The 24,685-nt window shown below is 33.2% G+C and overlaps 1 protein-coding gene across 20 annotated transcripts in view; it reads right to left on the bottom strand.

Annotated features, from left to right (window-relative positions):
- The window catches only part of SOX6 (SRY-box transcription factor 6), a 619,662-nt gene that overhangs the window by 259,412 nt on the left and 335,565 nt on the right, over positions 1 to 24,685 (bottom strand). The gene's annotated exons all lie outside the window — the stretch shown is intronic.

Raw genomic sequence — 24,685 nt, forward strand, 5'->3', positions numbered from 1 at the left:
AAGTCTAAGCAAAATTTATGTGCCATTCAAGGAAGAATGACAAATCTTCAAGGGGGAAGAAACCAGTCAAACTGTAACCACATAGTCCTTAAAAAAGAAATAAACATACGACAACTTTTGTGGAATACCCACTTAGAGGATAATTCAAAGAAAATAAAGTCAAGATGTTTTCTGTCCCTCAGTAATAAAAACTGCTAAAAACTTTTCTAGAGAAAAAGATGCATATTCTTATAAAGAAAATACTCAGTTAAACACTATTTGCCCAACTGCATATCTAACTAACATACTAGATCATAGGGAATGATTATACTTGCTTCTATAAGGATTCATAAAGGTTACAGAAATTTAATTTTAGAATGCCCTAATAATTAGCAATTTTTTCTCAATGAGTCATTTTTTTTCTCTCTATTTAGATGGGTTTGCAACTGGTGCTACTGCTTACAACTATTTATATATATCTTTTAAGCCTCAAATCTTAACAAATAGGCCATGTTTCCAAAAGGGAATGCAGATTTAAATACCAAATCCTCAGTGCAAAGCATACTCCCATTAAACTTTAACATTCCAAGTGTCAAAATTCTGATAACTTCTTTTTAAAATTGTATTTAAAATAGTACTCCAATTCCAAATGCCTTTCCTCTCCCATATCAGTACCTATCTATTTAGCATTTTCCCTTTCATTTTTTTCTCCAACTTCTAAATCCTCCTTGAATTTTTCAGAATGACAGTAAGGTCAGGATGGATCTAAAGGGTTTTAGAAACTAGATAAGCTTTAGAAAAATACAGTGAGCCCTGGGTAACAGATGAGAGGACCACTGCATCATTAGACGGTATTGGCGAAAACAGTTAACGTTTGTCCATGACATGATCAATCAATCAAAGAATGGATGGAATCCAGATCAGTGTGTCATGAAATGGCTGACGAAGAACAACCATACTAGCTCACTATCACAGAAGTTAAAGTTCATTCTAAATAGAAGTCAGCGTTATTCGATTAATTGAAAGCTCACGGTCCCTTCCCTTCCTTAGTCCCTTCTATCCTTCCCTCCTCCTTTTCTTCCATTCTTTCCTATTAATTATTTTCTGAGGCTTCAACAAGTGATCTACTACCATCATTAAAAATTGGATTTTGAGTGACCTTCCAAAAGGGTCTATGCTCACACAACGGTTTGTATTTAATTTCCAAAATGGTCTCTTGATATTTTCATTTTAAATTCAAAAACAAGGTATATACTTTGTTTTATACCTATTTTGTGTTTATGCTAAAGTAATAAAAAAAAAGGTAATACTAAGTTTGGGATTAAGAAGCAAATCCTCAAAGCCACATCTAACAGACATTAGTTTTTCTCAAATCAGGTTTAAATTTCTGACAGAGATTGATGTAACATCAGATCATGGATAAGAATAATCAGCAAAATGTCTTCAACTTCCTATCCTACCTAATTCTGTTACTTCTTTTTTTTTTAACCCTTTCATACATGTTATCACATTGCACTAAACTGATAATCACTGATATAAATGCTAAAGCATAATTTGTTTGGTTCAAATTTGAGTTGAGAGCATATATTATAATAGTAGAAGACAAAAGCCCAAATTACTAGTAATGATCACAAATTCAGAGCAAGTTCAGAAACTAGGATTATATACACACTAAATGTAAAACAGGCTAAACTATGTCTCTCGTTTCTATAAATAGACCTAAAATCTTTCAGAGCTCTAGGAAAAGAATGCTAAAGCTTCATGGGAGAAAAATAGAACTGTATGGTCAACAGGAACACACACTTCAAACATAAATCAGACCATGTGTACACAACTTCACATAAAAGCTACTCATTAATAAAATGGTTAATAACATCAAAGCATTTCACATTCCTATTAAAAAATTAATCCTCACCATAATGCTGAGTTAATCTAGTTAATATGAGTTCCCATTTCAGTAGAAGAAACTGAGGGGAAAAAAAAAGCAGTCTTTCCATGTCTATATTTATAACTCATGAAAATAAAGGCAGTCACTGATGGCCTTTAACTCCAGGACAATAAAAGTCACAACATACAAACTTATCAATGTTTAATCTCAAGTCTAAGAGATTCCGGGAAGATTCAAAACTCAGGAAGTCTCTTGAAAAACTCTCAGCTTTCTCACCTAATTATCTGACTGCCAAATAGCTACAAGTAGTATTAAGCATGCTCCATACTATAATGTAAAGCAAGTAAAATGAGGGAGAAAAGACCAGAAGATGCAGATTGTTAACAAATACCACACAGGCAAAGGACACCACTGCCACCACTGAGAGGTTTCTGACTCAGGATGAAGAAATATGTAATAGACAAAGTTGTAAATGAAAATTTATATTTTCAAATTTCCTACTCAAAACAATTTCCAGGTAAGGGTGCAAATTAAAAGTAAATATTCATCCTCTATGTGGCACATCCTTCAACAACACTAATAGGACACTAGTTTTACAGAGGTAATTGATCATATCAAACTTTACCCCATTCTGATCATGCGCAAATGCAAAAACCAAAGCGGTCAGAATAAGTAAAGGGGTCCAGTTTGTATTATGTACACAGGAGGAGTAAAGACCATGCAGAATTGCTTTAACTCAGTAGTTATTCAGCATGCCAAATGGAATAAAAGGAGTGAACTTCTGCTAAATGTTCTTGATTATTCAAATCTTAGTATTTTGACTGAGATATCTTCAGCTAAAAACTAAAAGAGGAACTACATACCCTTTGGAAATTAAGAGAAAGAACGACAACATTACAAGACAAAAAAATGTTATAATGATATGTACCTATTAAAAATGATATTTCAGCATAAAAGTGGAAGATGTTAAAATTAATCCATCTTACTTTGAAATAGTTAATGTTCACACACCAATACACATTCAGTAAAATGCAGGACTTTATTATATTTATCTTTTCTAATTTTTGTAAATCATATGAGTAAAACAAGACTCGGAAATGAAGAGCTGGCCTTCAATTCTTGCTTATATTTTAATCAAGGCTGTAAAAGTTTTTCACATGTTAAAATTCTCAGTGGCATAGTTTTTCTTTTTGTTTTTTTTTTCTTTCCTTCGCAACTTAAGTTTTTCTCTTTAAAGAAACTTTTTCTAAAGAAAAAAGTAAAAACACAATTCAGACCTTATTTTTAATAAATATCCTGCATAATGGATTGGAAAGCAATGTTTCTGCTTCCTAAGTATTTAGATTTCAGGCCAGGTTAAGTCAAGAATGCTTTACCAGGCTAACAATTAATTTCACAGTACAGATAAATTTGAAGTGAGAGTATGTGATATATTTATTTCCTAATCTATATGATAATATTTTAGAAACAATTTTAAATTATTCCTAAATACAGCCACCATAGTATAAACTCCCATCCTGCACAAAGTGATGGTATTTCAAATGCGTCAAAGAGAGTAAATAAATAAATAATTGCTAAAACTAAAGCATGGAGGAATAGGAAAGAATAATGGGAAACATTTTTATTGCACAGGTACTTTAAAATAATTTGACTATGAGTAAACACTTAACTATTCCTTTGGCCTCAAAGTGATATGTAAAGTTATAAATGCTAAAACGTTAGAAACATGACATAGAAAAATGTCTTTAAATATTTTACTGAGGAAAACAAGGCTGCCCCTGTATGCAGATTTCCTACTGCTTTATTAACTCCTTTAAGAGAATATTAAACCAATTCCTTTTATTTTTACCATTGGAATCATAAATTTCAAGTGCAATAAATTTTCTATGTGTGCAAGAACAATGATAACTTATCAAAAGTAACTTTGACCTTGGTTTACAACTAGTTATGACAACATACATTTATACCGCTGCTGATCATACATCCCACATTTTTCATTATGAAACAGAGACACACATGCCAGTTACTGTACATTTTTCCACAGTGACAAGTGCTCCACAATACAGTGGGATAAAATTGGAGCTTGGAGAGCTTGAAGAGCACTCTTAAATTTTAATTAAAACCCTCCAAGCTCACTAAAAATAATTAGACACTAAAATGTGCCAGTTTTATTTTGAAGTCACTATAACGTACAAAGCATACTCCCTGACGACAGCTTGTGCTGTCCTTCTCCCCGCCTCTCTCCAATGAAACAACTGATTTTCCAAATACGAACAAGGGGGTATAAATAGAGGCTGTTTTCAGGCCTGCTCTTCATGCTGGGAAGCTGACAGAAAAGACAGCAGAATGGGTTTTTTAAGACTGCACCAAATGAACCTAGATAACTTGCCTAACAGAGTTCGAATCACTGACAAACTCTGGATAAAATTCAGTCTGCAAGAAACACCACGAGTTATATCACTGATCTTTTTTGATCCAAAAGCCAAACCTTTAACCTCTTAAATGTTTTTGCTATCTTAAAATATCTCATACAATGCTATAGTCCATCCTATTTTTAGCCAAGCAGCAAGAGAAAGCATGCCTTTCCCATACAGCAGGGCAATGATATAAACATCAACACAGATGCTCTGCCAGGAAGAGCTGGACTTCTCAAGCACTTGATCATTAAGGAATGCACCAACTGTTTTGGATAATCTCGTGCCAGCTCCCCTTTTGCTCCACACTCCCCTCTGGGAGTGGCCAATCTTGTCCTGCCTTAATTTTTCATTTTACTCCTCCATAGCACCCCCCATCCCTGAAAATATGAGAAATGGCATTTATGCCTAGCAATGAAAAAGCAGGCTCACTTCCCCAAACAGACCAAAACTTTAAAACAATTAACCCTCCCCTCTTCTTTCAGATAAATTACTAAGTATAAAATGCAATCTGTTTCCTTTGTTTATTCAATATGAACAATTTGTAAATGACTCAAGGATAAAATTCAGAAAATGTTGTGCTAAATTAGAACCATTATAAACATGCTAATGACTCAATGCTTGAGTAAAACATGCATGATCGGTGTGAAGAAATAGATTTAGTTCCTGTGAAGTTCTGTTGTGCTGCCTTAAAATGATTTGGTCATTAAATCAGATACTTTCCTTCCAGGAAAAAATGTTAATTCCACAGCCACTTTACTGGATAATATACTGTGAGTGTGTATGTATGTGTGTGTGTGTGTCAATGGGAGTTTTGGAAATGTCATTAGAACTGTTAGGTGCAAGATTTTGGCATATTCATAAGAGAGAAAAAGATCCACACTTGAAACCTGGTAGAAATACACATATAGAAATCATCACATTAGGTGCAATATTCTCTATCTGCACTGTTTTTATCTACCAAAATCTTTGATATTTTTATAGGAATCCCTTAAACTTGGCACTTAACATACATTCATGGAAGTCGCATTGCTCTATGCAGGTAAGAGATACATGTCTCATCTGCTTTCCAAGGTTGCTTAGCACCTAGAACAGTATCAGAGAGATCATTCAAAACCAAGTTTCTCTCCCATATCCATCAAAGTACAACTACTACCAGTGCCAATACAGAAAAAGAGAGAAACAACCAGCAGATGATCCAGAGGCTCATAGCCTACTGCTGTACCTGAAAGATACTCCAGCGATCATTAAGACCAACACCCTCACTTCCAAAAATGAGAAAACAGAGGTAAGATAAGTAAGTCATTTAGTTGCCCAAGGTCAAACAGTTGGTGACAGAGCCCTGACTCTAGTTCAGTGCTGGTTTTACCGAAATGACTGTTTAAATCATATTTGAACATCAGTTTTATATACCATAGCATCTAATAGAAAATGAATAATTATGCCTATTATTAAGTGCTTCAGACATAGAGTGAAGCACTCTAGTTCCTTGGAGAGGGGGACTAAAATTTCAAGGCACTACAGTAAAAGTCAATAGTGTTCAATGGCCAGTTCTCCCATACATACTCCTCCATTAAGCTAGTCTTCCTGTTCCTTCATATTGCCTTTTCCTTAATGCTTTTTCTTGGTTTGAACAAAGAGCTTTCCTTTTCTGAATATCATCCACCAAGGAATGAATTAAGATGCTGCTTAAAAATATTATTGAACTTAAAAAGTAATCCCTTCCAAATTAGGTTTTATCTTCACATTCAAGGAGTAAATGTGCAGCCTGAGACCTTCGTTTTTCACGGTAGCTCATTGCCCACGACACCTTCAAATTTACTACAGTTTTAATGAGTAAAAATGTTCCATTAGAAACTACAGCTGTCTGTATTAATATAATTATTACTCATAATGACATCCTCTCATGATCCCTCTTATATTCTGCTGCTCCATTGCCAAAGGCTGAGGTATTTGTACCATATAACATGGGACACTGTTCTTTGGGTTCTACAAATGTTTAATTTTTACTTTTTTCAATACTTATTTAACGGCTTTTAAAAAACTGTATTAGACTGTGGAAACAATAACTTCTGTGTCCTATATTCCTTCTTTTGGTTTCTTTGGGGAAAAATGTCTGAATATCACTATTGTCCTGATGGAATTGTCAATCACAGTGCTCTACCCTACTGCCTGCCTCCTACTGCTCCTCCTTGCCACACACAGAGTAATTTGACCCAATCAGAATTCTCTGCTGGAACTGCCCAGAAAGGCTCTCTTAAGTTCAGGTTGGAAGCTATAAGCATGTGGGTCTGAGATTGTCATGACCATCTTCTCTGGCACATGAAGAGAGCCTGTGTGCGAGAAGAGGGAAGGAAGCCAAAAATACAAAGAAAAACAAACAGGAAAGAAGATAAACAAACAAAAAATCTTTACATCATGTTAGCGTACTTACATCTAAAAATAGCAAAAGCCAAATTCTGCTCCTGAGGTTCTTGGTAATGTAAGCCAATAGAGTCCTGTTTTTGCTTAAGCTAGTTTGAGTTGGGTTTCTGCCAGTTGCAACTTGAAAAAATAAATCTAGGGGTGCCTGGGTGGCTCAGTTGGTTAAGCTTCCAACTCCTGATTTTGGCTCAGGTTATGAAATAATGGTTTGTGAGTTAAAGCCCCACATCAGGCTCTGGCCTGGCAGTGCACAGCCAGGTTGAGATTCTCTCTCTCTCTCTCTCTCTCTCTCTCCCTCTCTCTGCCCTTCCCCTGTTTGCACCCTTTCTCTCTCTCTCAAAATAAATAAACATTTTAAAAATAATAAATAAATACATATATCTAAACAATATGAAAACCATAACAAAAACTGTCATACATACTCAAATCTGTTATGTTTCCAATGGTAACACACTGAAAACTCCCAATTCATTAACTTGTGCCACCAGGCTAAAATATTTATTATGCAAATCTTGAAATAAATCTCTGCTTTATTGGAAGATATGCATCAACTTTAAAGTAAACTGTTACAGGGGCGCCTGGGTGGCTCAGTCGGTTAAGCAGCGGACTTCGGCTCAAGTCATGATCTCACGGTCTGTGAGTTCGAGCCCCTCGTTGGGCTCTGTGCTGACAGCTCAGAGCCTGGAGCCTGTTTCAGATTCTGTGCTCCCTCTCTCTGACCCTCCCCAGTCCATGCTCTGTCTCTCTCTGTCTCAAAAATAAATAAACGTTAAAAGAAAAATTTTTAAATAAAATAAAATAAAGTAAACTGTTACAGGAATACTAGTTACAATTATTTAGCTTTCTAAATTAGGATTATCTAAACATGATGCAACCAAAAGAAAATATAGCAGAAATAAAGTGGAAGTTGAGGCTCATTAAAAAAGAAAAAATAAAACAACAACAACAACAACAACAAAAACAGCAGAAGAACTCCCATCTAAAATCAGCAAGCCCCAATTTTAGTTTTGTGTTCATTAAAACGCCTTCATGTTTCTGGTTAATTGCCTTTACATTTAATGTTATAAAATGAAATTATAAAATAAGTTTTTACTGATGAAATATCCTTTCTTATCTGTTTTATTTCTGTATAGACAATTCATAAAAAATAAATTTAAAATAAGATTATACTTCCTAAATTGGTTTTAAGGACCCTCCATAATCTGGCCCTAGTGATTTGCCTTCTCTTATTTTTCCTACATGAAAGCTTTTTAAATGTTCAAATGAGTACACCAAACATATCTCACTCTTTTGTACAAAAGTTGTGCTTTTTCACTTCACCTTTGTTCATGACATCCTCCTGGCCTGAATGTCTCCCTAATTCTTGATGCTTTCTAAAAAACCTATTCTACAGTGTCTACATTAAATATCACCTCTTCAATTATGCCTTGGAAATTCTCAACCTCTGTAAAGCAAAATAAACTTGCTGAGCATATATTATCTGTCAGGTAGTCTGCTTTTTATATTCTCTTCATGGATCAACTCATTAACTCTGAACTACTGCATTACCCTAACTATTAAGTTCCTTGATGGTCAAGAAATGTTTCTGTAACCACTTTGTGTTCTTCCATAATACTTAACCTGGAGCTCTGCACATACTAAGTACTAAAATAAATTCCTTAATATACTAAAAAAAAATAAATGAATAACTTTTTTGTGTGTATAAAGAAACAACAGAACTACTTTTTAAAATTAATCATATTGGTGCATAACTTAATACACATTCTATAATAAGTACACTCATTTCAAATGTAAATCCTATGAATTTTGTCTAATTATACATTCATGTACCTGTCACCCCAAAGAAGATAATAGAACATTTCAAAAAAAGTTACCTTGTGCTCTCTTTCAATCATCCATTCTCTTAGCTGTGGGCAAACACTGAACTGATTTCTATTACTACAGAATAAGTTTTACCTACTCTTGAATTTCATAAACAAGTATGGAAGTTTATAATAGGTACTCTTTTGGATACAAATTAAAATTTTTGAGATCCAACCATGTTGAAGATTTGTTAGTAATTTGGTCCTTTTTGTTAATGGGTAGATTTCCACTGCGTTAAATACACAATTTGTTTATCCATTTATCTGTTTATGGATGTAGGGGATTTTCTCACTTTCAGGCTATTAGAAATAAAGCTAATATAAAAATTCACTCATAAGTCTTTTTGCCTCTAAAAATAGAATTTCTTCTAAAAGTAGGACTCTTTGTGCCTGGCTTTATAAGAAACTGCGAAAAAGTTTTCCAAAGTGGTTGCATCATTTTACACTTCTACCAACAATGCATGAGAGTTCTAGTTGCTTTATATTCTCATTCATACTTCATAGTGTTAGTATGTTAATTGTAGTCATTATTCTACTTTTGTCTTTGTCTTAGTGAGTTTTAAGAGTTATTTATATATTTAAATATATTTTATAAATTACACATTTGTATGTTATATATTTATATATACATGTATTTATATTATATACTATGTACATATATTTAAGAGTTACCTATATATGTCTGATATATATCTTTTGTCAGATATATGTATTGTAAATATTTTTTGCTTAGTCTGAAGGGTGTCCTTTTAGTTTCCCAGGGTGTATTTTGAGAAGCCATAGTCATTTATGTTATCCAATTATCAAGTTTTTCTTTGAGTAGTGTATTCTTGGTGCCATCTAAGAAATCGTGGCCTCCGCCAGGATCACAAAGATATTCTCCTGCATTTTCTTCTAAAGCTTTATATTTTAGCTTTATATTTAGATCTGTAATCCATTTTTATTTATTCTATGTGTAGGTCTATTTCTGAATTCTTTGTTCTATTTTATTGATCAATTCATTATCCTTACACCCCACCAAACTGTTTTGTTTATTGTGGCTTTACAGTAAATCTTGAAATCACATAGAATAAGTCCTCCATATATGTTCTTCTACTTAAAACTTATTTTGGCTATTTTAGGTCTTTTGCATTTCCATATAAACTTTAGAATCATGTTGCCTGTCCAAAAAAAAAAAAAAAAAAAAAAGACCTTTGATTTTTATTGTATTTATCTTGAATCAATTTTAATCCTGTATTACTTTTAATATAAATATTAAAGACCATGAAATTTCCCTTGAAGTACATTTTAGCTTCATCCCATATATTTGGATAGGTTGTGTTTTCATTATTATTCAGCTTAATACATTTTTATAATGTTCTTTGTTCTTTTTTTCTTTGGTATATGGCTTATTTAGAAGTATGTGATTTAATTGCTAAATATTTGGGAATTTTTTTAATTTCCTTTTTTTATCTATTTATAATTTATTCCCATTGTGGTCAGAGAATATACCCTACAAAATTTCAATCTTTTTATATTTATTATGACTTGGTTTATGGCCCAACATAAAAGATGCTTTATCTTGTGAGATGTTACATATTCATTTGAAAAAAATTATTCTGAAGTTTGTTACTATAGTGTTCTATCAATGTCAATCAGCTCAATTTGACTGATAGGTTTGTTCAAGTCTTTGGATTTGCTGTTGTGGTTTTTTTTTTCTTCAAATTCTAAAAGAGGATTATTGAAATCTCCTACAATTGCATTGTATATCTCTTTTTTTTCTTTTCAGTTCTGTCAGCTTTTCCATCTTGTATTTTGAACCTTTGTTATTAGATACATACATATTTAGAAATTTTATGTAGTCTTGATGAATTGGCTTTTTAAGCATTATGAAATATTCTTCTTTATTTCTGGTAACATTTCTTTTTCTGAAGTCTGCTTTTATATTAATATAGCCACTTCAACTTTCTTATCACCAGTGCTTGTATAGTGTATCTTTGCACACCCTTCCACTTTTAACCTATCTACATCTTTATATTTACTATATTTCTTATAGTGAATATATTAGTTAAATATTTTTCTAAATGTTTATTTATTTTGAGAGAGAGAATATGATCAGGGAGGGGCAGAGAGAGAGGAAGAGAATCCTATTCAGGCTCTGCACTGTGAATGTAGAGCCCAGCATAGGGCTGGATTCCACAAACCCTGAGATCATGACCTGATCTCATAACAAGACTTGGACACTTCACCATCTGACCACCCAGATGCCCACTAGTTAAATATTTTTAAATTCAATCTGACAATCTCTACCTTTTGAAATTATTATAATCAGTCCATTTACGATTAATGTAATTATTGTTAATAATGGGGAAGTCTACAATCTTGCTATTTTTTTTATATTTCTATCTGTATTTTGTTCCTTTTCCTGTCTTTCCCTGCCTTTTAATTATTTTTTTAGAATTTCATTTATTATTTCTCTATTGATTTATTGATTTCTCTATGTATTTATTACATACCTTTGTTTCATTATTTTAATGGATGATCAAAGATTTTCAATATATGGGGCACCTGACTGGTTCAGTCGATAGAGCATACAACTCTTAATCTCAGGGTTGGAAGTTCGAGCCCCAAATTGCGTGTAGAGATTACTTAAAAATAAAATCTTTTAAAAAAATTTCTTTGTAAAAGATTTTCAATATATATCCTTAATTTACAGTCATCTACCAACAAATAATATACTATTTCAAATATAATGGAAGAAACTTAAAAATGCCCCCATCTTTTGTGTTATTGTTGTCATACAAATTACTTTTACATGTTTTACACTGTATAACACATTTTATTGTTTTTGCTATAGAGTTGATTATATTATAACTAAATTGTTAGAATTTCAAATGTCTTTTATTTTTGCTTTCAGATACACCATTTCCAGTACTCTTCATTTCTTCTTTAAATTCTAACTTTCCATCTAGAATTATTTTCCTTCAGCCTGAAAAAAATTGCTTTAAATTTTTATGTGGTGAAAATCTGCTGGCAATTAATTCTCTGAACTTTTGTTTGTCTGAAATACCATTATTTGATCTTTATTTTTTCAAAAATTATTTGCTAAATAATTAATTCTAGGTTAAATTTTTTTCTTTTCTTAGGACTCCACAATATGTCATTGCAATTTTTCTGACTTGTATTTCTTCTAACGTGAAATCAGGGATAATTTCTTTCTACCACTATAATGTATCTTTGGTCACTTTTAACATTCTCTTTCACTAGTTTTCAGCAATTTGATTTGGTGTGCTCTGATATATATTTTTCTTTGCGTTTATCTTTGAACCTGGAAGTTTATATTTTTTGACAAATATACAATTTTTTCAGCTATTATTTTTTCAAATACACATACACACATACTTTTTTTTTTTTTTTTTTGGTCTATCCTCTTTAAGTACTCTAATTGCACACATGGTGGTACATCATTATTTCTCATAAGCTATCAGGTTCTGTTTATTTATTTTTTTCTTCATGTGCTTCTGTTTGGATGGTTTTGATTGCCCTATCTTTAGTTTCATTAATCTTTTCATCTATAGTTAATTGTTTGAATTTAAAATTTTTAAGTATTTATTTTTTATTTTTAAATCTCAGATATTATATTTTTCACTTCTTGAATCTCTATATGCTCCTTTTTATTGTTTGCATTTCTTTATTACAATCTTATTTTTCTTTAAATACTTAAATATATTTATAATAGCTATTTATTTTTTATTAAAGTATAATTAATACATAGTGTTATTTTTGGATGTATAATGATTCAACAATTCTATATATTTCTCAGTGCTTATCAAGATAGGTGTATTCTTAATCCTCTAATTTATATCTTCCCCCACCCACCACCCTTCTGGCAATCACCAGTTGTTCTCTGTAATCCAGAGTCTGGTTTTGTTTGTTTGTTTGTCTCTTTGTTTTGTTTTGTTAAGTTCCACATGAGTATTTGTCTTTTTCTGACTTATTTCACTTAGCATTATGCACTCTAGCTCCATCCATGTTTTTGCAAATGGCAGGATCTCACTCTTTTTTATGGCTAAGTAATATTCTATTGTATGTATGTATATATACACATATATATATACATACACACACACATATATATGCATATGCATACCAATATACATATATGCATATATACAATATATATATACATATACATATACAAATACATATATGATTTCTTCTTTGACCATTCATCTATGGATGGACATTTAGGTTGCTTGCATATCTTGGCTATTGTAAGTAATACTGTTATAAACACAGGGATGCATGTATCTTTTTGAATTAGTGTTTTCCTTTTCTTTGGGCAAATACCCAGTAGTGGAACTACTGGGTTATATGGTAATTCTATTTTAATTTTTTGAGGAACCTCCATGCTGTTTCCCACAGTGACTGTATGAATTTGCATTTCTACTGACAGTGTAGAAGGGTTTCTTTCTCTCCACATCCTTACCAACACTTGTTATTTCTTGGTTTTGATTTATAGCCATTCTGATAAGTGTAAGGTGATATTTCATTGTAGTTTTGATTTGCATTTCCTTACTGATTAGTGACAATAGCATCTTTTTCATATGTGTGTTGGCCATCTGTATGTCTCCTTTGGGAAAGTGTCTATTTAGGTCCTCTACCCATTTCTTTCTTTCTTTTTCTTTTCTTTCTTGTGTGTGTGTGTGTGTGTGTGTGTGTGTTTAGTTGTATAAGTTCTTTATGTATAGTACCAATAGCTTAATTTTGCCTTTGTTTCCCTTGCCTGAGGAGACATATGTAGAAAAATGTTTCTATGACCAATGTCAAACAGATTACTGCCTACATTTTATTCGAGATTTATGGTTTTAGATTATAATAGCTATGTTAAAGTCATTGTCATTGCTAATTTTATCATCTCTATAACTTCTGGGTATCCTTCTATTGACTGAGTTTTCTCATGTTTATAGGCTCATGTTTTCCTTTTTTCTTTATTTTTAAGTTTATTATTTATTTTGAGAGAGAGAGCACAAGCAGGGGAGGGGCAGAGAGATAAGAGGGAGAGAGAGAAAATCCCAAGTAGGCTCCACACTGTCAGTGAGGAGCCCGATGTAGGGCTCAAACTTGTGAACCATGAGATCATGACCTAAGCCAAAGTCAGACGTTTAACTGACTGAGATACCCAGGTGTCCCATAATGTCTGGTATGTTTACTGGATACTGGACAATATGTATATTACATTGCCGAGTGTTTGGAATTTGTTCTTTTCCTTTCAATGTTTTGAATTTTCTTCTGATGGATAGTCATTTACTCACAGATCATCTTGACCATTTTGAGGCTACTTTTTAAGCTTTTTAATAACGGGTCTACTTTTTTTTAGTTTCTTTCTGTAATCTCTACACTCAGCATGGGGCTCAAACTCATGACCCTGACTTGCTCTTCTGACTGAGCCAGCCAGGAACCCCTAGAGTACATTTTACTCTAGAGATAATTTATTCTCACTCCAAAGGTATGGCTTTTCTGGGTCTCCACTGAATGTCCTGGGTGCTTAATGAAGACCCTCTACTGTAGAAACTTAAATATCTCCCAATAATGTGTGAACCCTGATAGTTTTGCAGCTTACTAGTTTTTCTTTTCCAGGTAGCTGTACTTTGCCAAGCCTCTTATATTCACACTCTATTTATGTGTACCTAAGTATTCAGCCAAAAACTCAAAAGGGTCCCAGAGAGAATTTTTGAATTTTTCTCTGTACTCCCTTCACTCTTGGACTTCCACCAGCAAATTATAGCCACTATAATTTCTTCAAACAGTGATGACTGCTCAGTTCACTGAGGCTTCCCTATAGTACTTGGGTTGGCTGTCCCTGCATCAGGGTCTGGTAGATGCCACCAGATAGAAAGCCGGGGTAATCTTAGAGCTCACTTTGTTTTATTTCCCTGAGAGATTATAGTCTTGTGCATCCTGTTTTCTAATTTCTTACAATGGTTGTTACATAGAGTTGATCAGAATCTCTTGTCTATATTAGAAGATTAAGTCCCTATTTGAACAACATGATTAACTTACATTAATTAATTGGCATATATCAAATACTATATCCAATAATTGCATAATATACATTCTATTCAAGTGTTCATGGAAAATTACTCAAATAGACCACATGTTGAGTGATAAAGCAACTCTAAGCAAATTTTAAAGAATTGAAACCATGGAGGGCATAGTTTTTGACCACAACAGAATCAAATAGAAATAGGTAATAGGAAGATAACTATAAAATCACCAAATAGAATTTACACAACACACTTAAGCTATGACACAAAATATAAATCACAATGAAAATTAGATAACATTTTGAACCAAATTATAATAATAAGCTGACATCTAAAATTTATGTCAGATAATGAAGTTATTAGAACTTGAAATGCAAATATTACAAAAGCAGAAAATTTGAAAATTAATAGCCAAGCACCATCTTAATCTAGAAAAAAAAATACACCAACTAAACCCTGCAAAAGGGATGATGATGAATATATCTCAGAGCATAAGTCAATGGTATAGAAAATTGTAGACCAATAGAAAAAAATCAATAAAACTAAAAGATAGTTCTTTGTAAAGATTAATGGAATTAATAAACCTTCAGCAAGGCTGATCAAGTGATAGAGAAAACAAAACATTAATATCAGTATGAAAAAAGAGACATAATTATATATTCCTATAGATATTGATAATAATAAGATAGATTGAACTTTATTTTAATGAATTTGAAGACTTGGATAAAAAAGAAACATTTCCTGAAAAATATACTTAATAAAATAGTAAATAAAAATAGTTTTATATTTCCTAAAGATATTGAGTTTATAATCAAAAGCCCTCCACAGAAGTGACTCCAGACCCTGATTGCCACACTGGTAAATTTTTCCAAACATTCAAGAAAGAAATAATACTAATATTATACAAACTCTTCAGTTAATAAAAAAGAGGAAACACTTCCCAATTCATTTTATGAGGCCAGAAAACCTTGACAAGTACATTATAAGAGAAATCTACATACCAAAGTCCCTCATAAACATAGATGCAAAAATCTTCAGCAAAATATTAGCAAAAATAAGACAAAATGTCTGCTATTACCCTTCTATTCAACATTACCCTGATGATCCTAAGTAGAGAAATAAGGTAGTAAAAAGAGACTTGTGAAGAGACTGAACAGAATCAGAGTCAGATGTGGCAGGGATGGCAAAATTATTGAACCATGAATTTTTAAGAACTGTGATAATATATTAAAGGCTTTAAAGGAAAAAGCAGACAACATGCTAGAAGAGATAATGTAAGCAAAGACATGGAAATTCTAAGAAGGAACCTAAGAGAAGTCCTAGAGATCAAAAACATTGCAACGGACATGAAGACTGTTTCTGATGGGTTCATGTTTTAGTAGACTAAAAATATCTGAAGGAAGAATCTCTGAGCTTGAAGATGTGACAATAAAAACTTCCAAAACTGAAAAGCAAAGAATGAAAAGAATGGAAAAAAATAGAACAGAATATCCAAGAACTGTGGGAGAACTACAAAGGGTGAAAGATATGTGTAATGGGAATACCTGAAAAAGAATAAAGATGGAAAGAAACAGAATCAATATTTAAAGCAATAATGACTGAGAATTCCCCCAAAATAATGTCAGACACCAAACCACAGATCCAGGAAGCTCAGAAACATCAAGCAGGAACATGCAAAAACAAAAACACTAATCCTAATGATATAATATTCAAACTATACAAATCAAAGATAAAGAAAAAAAATTGAAAGAAGCCAGACAGAAGAAACAACAAACCTATATAGAAAAGCAAAGATAAGAATTACATTGAGGGGCGCCTGGGTGGCGCAGTCGGTTAAGCGTCCGACTTCAGCCAGGTCACGATCTCGCGGTCCGTGAGTTCGAGCCCCGCGTCAGGCTCTGGGCTGATGGCTCAGAGCCTGGAGCCTGTTTCGGATTCTGTGTCTCCCTCTCTCTCTGCCCCTCCCCCGTTCATGCTCTGTCTCTCTCTGTCCCCAAAATAAATAAACGTTGAAAAAAAAAAAAAAGAATTACGTGGACTTCTCCTCAGAAACCATGCAAGCAACAAAAGAACAGGATGAAAAAAATAAAACAACTGATGTAGAATTCTATACCCTGCAAGATTATCCTTCAAAAGTAAAGGAGAAAAAGATTTTCTTAGATGAAAAAAAAAAATGAGGGAATGTGTTGCCAGTAGGTCTGGATTTTAAGAATTGTTAAAATAAGTTCTTCAGAGAGAAGAAAAATGATGTATGTCAGAATCCAAGATCTACATAAAAAAAGGAAGAGCATTAGAGAATGAATAAGTGAAGATAAAATGGAAACTTTTTTTCATTCTTAATTGAGCTAACAAATACAACTATTCAAAATAATAATGGAAACAAGGTATTTGATTGTGTGTGTGTGAAATGTGATGGATTACATTAATTGATTTTGAATGTTGAGCAAGCAAATTTGAATAACTGAGATAAACCCATACATAAGAGTATATGTATGCTTATGTATGAGTGAAACGAATGGTAGCAATGATACAAAGAATAGGAAGGAGGAACTAGGAATATTTTGTTATTATAAGGTACTTGCATTACCCATGAAGAAGTATAGTGTTATTTGAAAGTAGACTCAGATTAGTTATAAATGCATATTGTAAACCCTAAGACAAACACTAAAAATAGTTTTCAAAAAGTATAATTGATATTCTAACAGAAGAAAGAAATGGGATTATATAATGTGCTAATTCAAAAAGCAGACAAAATGCAGAAGAAAAAATAAGAACAAAGGATAGAAACGACAAATAGAAAACAGTGGCAAATATGGTAGATAGTAATCCAACCATATAATAATCATCTTAAAAGTCACTGGTCTGAAGACACTATTTAAAAGATAGAGACTGGCAGAGTTGATGAAAAAACAAAACCCAGTTATATGTTGTCTCAAGGAAACCCACTTAATATACAAAGACACATATAGATTAGAAGTAAAGGGATGGAGAAAGATATAGCATGCCAACACTGATTAAAATAAAGCAGGAGTGGCTATATTATTTTCAGACAGAGCAGACTTCAGAGAAGCAAACTTATCAGGGCCAAAAAGGGGCATTATATAATTATAAAAGGGCCAATACTTCAAGAATATATAAAAGTCCTTAATGTGTATGTGCCTCACAACAAAATGTCAAAATACACGAGGAAAAAACTGATACTGCAAGAAGAAACAGATGAATCCACTATTATGCCTGGATACTTCAACACCCCTCTATCAGAAATGAACTGATCCAGCAGCAGAAAATCAGTAAGGATATAATTGAACTCAGCAGTTTTATTCAACTGGATATAATGGACATGTATAGACTACTTCATCCTATAGTAGTGAATTAAACATTCTGCTCTTTTGGGATTTTGACTGAGATTGTATTGGACCTAGAAACTAGTAATGAACAAGTAGAGTTTGAAATTAAAAACACAAATACAAAATACAAATATAAAATATGTACAAAAGCTATATGAGGTAAACAACAAAACTCAGATGAGACATATCAAAGAACAAAATAAATAGAGAAATATTCCATGTTTTTCACAGATTTTTAAAAATCAAGTTAAGGGGGTGCCTGGGTGGCTCAGTCAGTTAAGTGTCCAACTTCGGCTCAGGTCATGATCTCGCAGTTTGTGAGTTCGAGCCCCACGTTGGGCTCTGTGCTGACAGCTCGGAACCTGGAGCCTGCTTCGGATTCTGTGTCTCCCTCTGTCTCTGCCCCTCCCCCACTTGTGCACTCTTTCTGTGTCTATCAAAAAAAAATAAAATGTAAAAAAGAAATTAAAAAAAAATAAAAATCAAGTTGAGGAAGTTCCCCCCTATTCCAAGTTTGTTGAGAATTTTTATCATGAATGAGCAGTGGATTTTGTCAAATGCTTTTCTGCATCTATTGATATTATCATGTAATTTTTCTTTTTTAGTATGTTAATGTGATGGATTACAAATATTTATTTCGGGGGGCACCTGAGTTGGTTAACTGTCCGACTTTGGCTCAGGTCATAAACTTGCAGTTCGTAGGTTTGAGCTCCGCAACAGGCTCTGTGCTGACAACTTGGAGCCTGGCATCTGCTTTGGATTCTGTATATCCCTGTCTCTCTGTCCCTCCTCCCACTCATGTTCTGTCTTGTCTCTCTCAAAAATAAACACTAAAAAAATTTAAAAACAAACACAAATATTGATTTTTGAATGTTGAACCAGCACTGCATATCATGAATAAATCTCACTTGGTTATGGTGTATGATTGCTTTCATACATTGCTGGATTTGACTTGTTAACTTGTTGAGGGCTTTTGTATCTATATTAATGAGTGATATTGGTCTGCATTTTCCTTTTCTGGTAATATATTTGTCTAATTTTGGTATTAGGGTAATGCTGTATGTATAGAATGAGTTAAGAAGTATTTCCTCTGCTTCCATCTTCTGGAATAGATTGTAGAGAATTGGTATAATGGCTTCCTTAAATGTTTGGTAGAATTCACTAATGAACCCAACAGGGCTTAGCGCTTTCTGTTTTGGAAAGTTATTGATTTTTTATTCAATTTCATGATATATCGATTTCATGATATAGATATAGGCCTATTCAAACAGTCTTCTTTTTTGTGTAAATTTTGGCATCACTATATGCAAGGCCTTTCCAGCAAATGGTGCTAGAACAACTGGACATCCACAGGTTAAAAAAAATGAATCTAGACATAGACACAGACCTACACCCTAAAAATATAACTCATAATGGATTATTGACTTAAATGTAAAATGTTTAATTATGTATGTTATTAGGGAATTGCAAATTAATACACAATGAGATACCAGTATACACTTATTATAATGACCAAAATCCAGTGCAACCCCATGTTCATTGCAGCTTTACTTACAATAGCCAAGTCATGAAAGCAATTAAGTGTGTAACAAAGGATGAATGGATTAAAAAATGTGATATAGAAATATAGATATATACTGAAACATTACACAGTCATAAAAAAAGATGAGATCTTGCCATTTGTCATAAGATGGATGGACCTAGATGGTATTGTGCTAAGTGAAATAAGTCAGCCAGAAAAAGGCAAATATCCTATGATCTCATTATATGTGAAGTCTTAAATAAACTAAGCTTATAAATACAGAGAACAGATTGGTGGTTGCCAGAGGCAGAGGGTGAAGGGTGGGTGAAATGGGTGAAGGGGTCAAAAGTTACATACTTTCCGTTATAAAATAAGTAATTCTAGGGAATGTAACAACATGGTGACTATAGTTAATAATACTCTTGTTTATTTGAAAGTTGTTAAGAGAATAAATCTTAAAAGTTCTCATCATAAGAAAACAATTTTATATCTATGTATGGTGACAAATGTTAACTAGACTTACTTTAGTGATCATCTCATAATATATACAAATATCTAATTATTGTATTACACATCTGAAACTATTATAATGATGTTATAGTGTCAATTATATCTCCAAAAAAAAAAAAAAAAAGAATGGCCAAAATAGGAACAGTGACAACACCAAATGCTAGAGAGGATGTGGAGCGATAGGAACTCAATTCATTGCCAGTGGGAATGCAAAATATTAAAGCTTTTTGGAGCACAGCTTCTTGGTTTCTTGCAAAACCAAAATACTCTAAATATGATCCAGCAATTGCACTCCTTGATATTTACCCAAACGAACTGAAAACTTATGTCCACACAAAAACCTGACTATGGATGTTGATAGCAGTTTTGTTCATAATTGCAAAAACATGAAAGCAACAAAGATGTCCTTCCGTAGATGAGTGGATAAATCAACGGTGGTACATCCAGAAAAGGGAACATTATTCAGTGCTAAAAAGGATCTCAAGTCATGAAAAGACATGGAGGAAACTTAAATGCATATTACTAAGTGAAAGAAGCCAATCTGAAAAGGCTACCTCCTGTATAATTCCAACTATATGACATTTTAGAAAATGAAAAGCTACAGAGACTATTAAAAGATTAACAAGTACCAGGAGATACAGAGGAGAAAGGGATGAATAGAACACAGAAGATTTTTTAGGGCAGTGAAAGTATTCTGTACAATAATGAAATGGTGGATTGATGTTCATTATACATTTGTCAAATGCATAGAATGTACAACATCACAGATGAATCTTAATTTTTAACATTTACATTTTGAATGAATGGAGAATAAAAGCTAAAATCATGCTTTTGAAAAGAAAAAAAAGTTGTAGCCACAGAAAGCAAAATTAAAACCTAAATATGCTGCTCTTTCTTATTTTAGAAGGAACAGGAAAAAATGATAGCAAATTCTCAACCAAGTATTGTTCTGTGAAAAGTCCAAACACTGACCAGTTCTCTTGATTGCACAGAGCACAAAGACTCTTTCTATAGCCCCCTGCACAGCTTAAAGATGAACTTCATGTGCCTCTCTATCTTCTATTCAAATTAGGCAACAATTCATGGTGTCAGAGGGAATTCAAATATGAACTAAACTGACAACTGATAACAGTATTTGTCTATAAGTTTTGGCCCTACTGTGAGCATCAAATGTGGGTTTTTAGCAATTTCTTACAATTAAATGACAAGTAAAGTTTATCAACAATATAGTTCTGAAAATTAACCAGTTCTCAGCATTCTAGGATTATATACATCATTTGTTCTAAATGAAACTTACTAGTAGGTAAGTAAGTTCTTGAGATCTATTGTACAACATAGTGCTTATTGTAAACAAATACTGCATTATAAACTCCAAAGGAGCTAAGAGACTAGATTCTAATTGTTCTCACCACAAAAAAAAAGTGATCATTATGTGATGTTATAAAGGTATCACCTAATGTTATGGTGGTAAACATTTTGCAATTTATAAATGTATCAAATCAACACATTGTACACCTCAAGTTTACACAATGTTATATGTCAATTACATCCCAACTTTAAAAAGAAAAAGATAGGAAAATATATACACATGGGCCAGATACTGAGTTGAATTGAGGGAGACAATTACCACTGAGATGGACAGATAATATTCTTAAAATGTCTGAAGCCTAAGCTGAAATGTAGCATGGCTAAACAAACAAAAATAATGAAGCCAGTCTAAAAGTGTACTCTTTGAAAGTAAAGAGACAATGTCTCAGAGTGCAAGTTCTGTAATCATTAGCTATAGCCACAAACAAAAGTGTAATGTTTAAAGAAGAGAGCTGAACACCATATCAATAAACTGTCACAAGGATGACAGTATCTGAGCTGTACAATCTTTAGAGTAGTTTCATACCAGGCCACATAGTAATTTTTACACATGAAATTCTATTTTTATATACAGGTGCTTGAAATATATAGGTATTGTCTTTATTGAAATAAACTGCCCTCAGGACTCACCACAGAAAGAAAAACTGGTAACATCCTACGGTCAGATCAATGATGCATTAAGAGCAAAGTGCAGAGAAAAATTCTTAGCTCTTTCTTGAGTTTGATATAAGAGTCTTGAATGGCAAAATAATTACTTTCTGAGAAAGAAGATTCCATGATATGGGTTGGCAGTTTCAAACCTAGAAAATCTACCACTCCAATCAGGTGCTAATTCTTCAACATCAACTATATTCTCAAAAGCCATACAAGTCTTGTCAAGCTATCCACTGACAGGTGATTTCCCTCCCTCACAGTCACCTTGGTCTTTGTAGGATATTCTCAAAGTACAAACCTCAAACATTTGCAAGAATACTAAGAATTTTTATGATTTTGGGTGGGTTGTTTCAAGTGGATTCCATAAAGAGTAACAACAGTAATAAGATAAAAACAATTACAGAGCTAACTCTAAATTTTAAAAGTCACCAACAAGAGTTGGATGACTAAGAACGGCCTTGATTTAATTCTAATTTGTAGTTTCCCAAAACCCACAGAATTATCTAAGATGTAACTTCTTCTGGATTACAGTATTAATTGAGCCCTAAAAATACTCCCATTGCCTTCCTGACCAAAGCAAAATTTCCAAGAGTGATTACTTTCAGCTTACTTATGGTTTAAATTGTACTATAGAAAGGGAAAGTATTCTTTGCCTCCTGTTTTAAACTTTTGTGAGAAACTATTATGAGCTACCAAATAAGATCTTTGATATACCTTCAGGTAGGCTGCTCATTAAATATGGAGGAAGGGAAGATGCAGGAGCACCTGGGAGTTTGTACATTTGTCTCCTTGAAGTCTACCAGTAACAACTGCAGGGCATCTGATATTTCCAGTAATTGCAGAATAAGTGACAGAATTTTAGGCCTAAGTAACTTTAGTCTTCTTCAAACTGGAACTTCTCCTTAGTCTTTCCTTGTCTTTCACAACTTTGACCAGTTATTTTGTAGGATGCACTTCAGTTTGGGTTGTCTAATGATCTCAATATTAGTTTTAGGTTATGCATTATTGGCAGGAATACCACAGAAATTATGTTGTTACTTCAGGATCAAAAGGTACATGATATTGACTTATCTTATTACTGGTTTAATTACTTGGTTAAGATGGTGTCTGCCACATTCTTCCACTGTAAAGTTACTATTTTACCTTTTATAAATGGTAAATATCTTGTGGGAATATTCCTCAAGACCATGTAAATATCCTATTTTCTGTATTTCCTATCAAAAATTTTGACCACAGGGTGCCTGGCTGGCTCAGTCAGTAGAGAGTACAACTATTGATCTTGGGGTTGTGAGTTCAAACCCCACATTGGGTGTAGAGATTACTTAAAAATAAAATCTTAAAAAAAAATATTTAGCCACTAAATTTAGCATCCATTGATGATTTTTGCTTTAAACAGTTATTAGTGTGATAGTTTCCAAACGGTATTTTACTAATTCTGTCATTTCTTCTGCACTTACTAATTGAAATTATACCATAAGACAGAGTTTTCCCTAGCCCCAAGTAATTTGTTTATTCATTTATGCATGTCAAGATGAATTTTTAGATTCTTATTTTATTCTATGAATTAAGATTCACCATTTTGGGGGCATCTGAATGGCTCAGTCAGTTAACCAACTGACTCTTGATTTGGGCTCAGGTCATGATCTTGTGGTTCATGGGTTCGAGCCCTGTGTCGGGCTCAGCGCTAACAGCGTGGAGCCTGCTTGGGATTCTCTCTTTCCCTCTCCCTCTGTCCCTCCCTGACTCTCTCTCCCTCTTTCAAAAATAAATAAATAAATAAATAAAAATTAAAATTTATCAGTTTTATTATTACATATTATATAGCTATTTATCATTACATATATTTATCATATAATATATATTATTATATTATATACTTATCATCATTTGTTATATTATCCCAGATTTGACCAATGGGAGCTTCTCTAACATTGCTCTGTGTCCTTTAGATATGTCCTATCATTTTTCTTTAACACTTTATTACTAGTATCACAAGATGGTTCCAGGTTCTGGTATGTTCCCTGCCCATCTCTGAAATCAGTAATTTTTCCAAGAAGCAATAGTTCCTTTTATAGGAAAATAGTATTTAAGAAGCAAGATTTGGTGCTATTTGTGCTTACTGGTAGAGGGTCCTCTGAATGTTTGGTATCCTCATTGACTCTCAGAAGACTGAGTTAGGCGATACATTTATTTATACATACATACATAAATTCTACAGAGTTAGAGATAGATATGGATATAGATGTGGTGTGTGTGTGTGTGTGTGTGTGTGTGTGTGTGTGTGTGTGTATTCTAAGGCTCATGAGCTCATAATTACCTCTAATTCCAATCTAACATTCTAACATTTCAGGAATTTTGCTAACCTTTGCCCTGACTTTATTTGTAACTTTCCTTTCCCTAAGCAAAAACCCCAACATTCATTACCCACATCCTATTTCTTTATTTGTTCACTCCTACAATGTACATAAACTTGTGTCAGAATTGCTAACTCATGCCACTTTGAAAAACCAGCCTATGGGGCGCCTGGGTGGCGCAGTCGGTTAAGCGTCCGACTTCAGCCAGGTCACGATCTTGTGGTCCATGAGTTCGAGCCCCGCATCGGGCTCTGGGCTGATGGCTCAGAGCCTGGAGCCTGTTTCCAACTTTGTGTCTCCCTCTCTCTCTGCCCCTCCCCCGTTCATGCTCTGTCTC

The sequence above is a fragment of the Leopardus geoffroyi genome, chromosome D1 (genome assembly GCF_018350155.1).
Source record: "Leopardus geoffroyi isolate Oge1 chromosome D1, O.geoffroyi_Oge1_pat1.0, whole genome shotgun sequence".
Lineage (NCBI taxonomy): Eukaryota > Metazoa > Chordata > Mammalia > Carnivora > Felidae > Leopardus > Leopardus geoffroyi.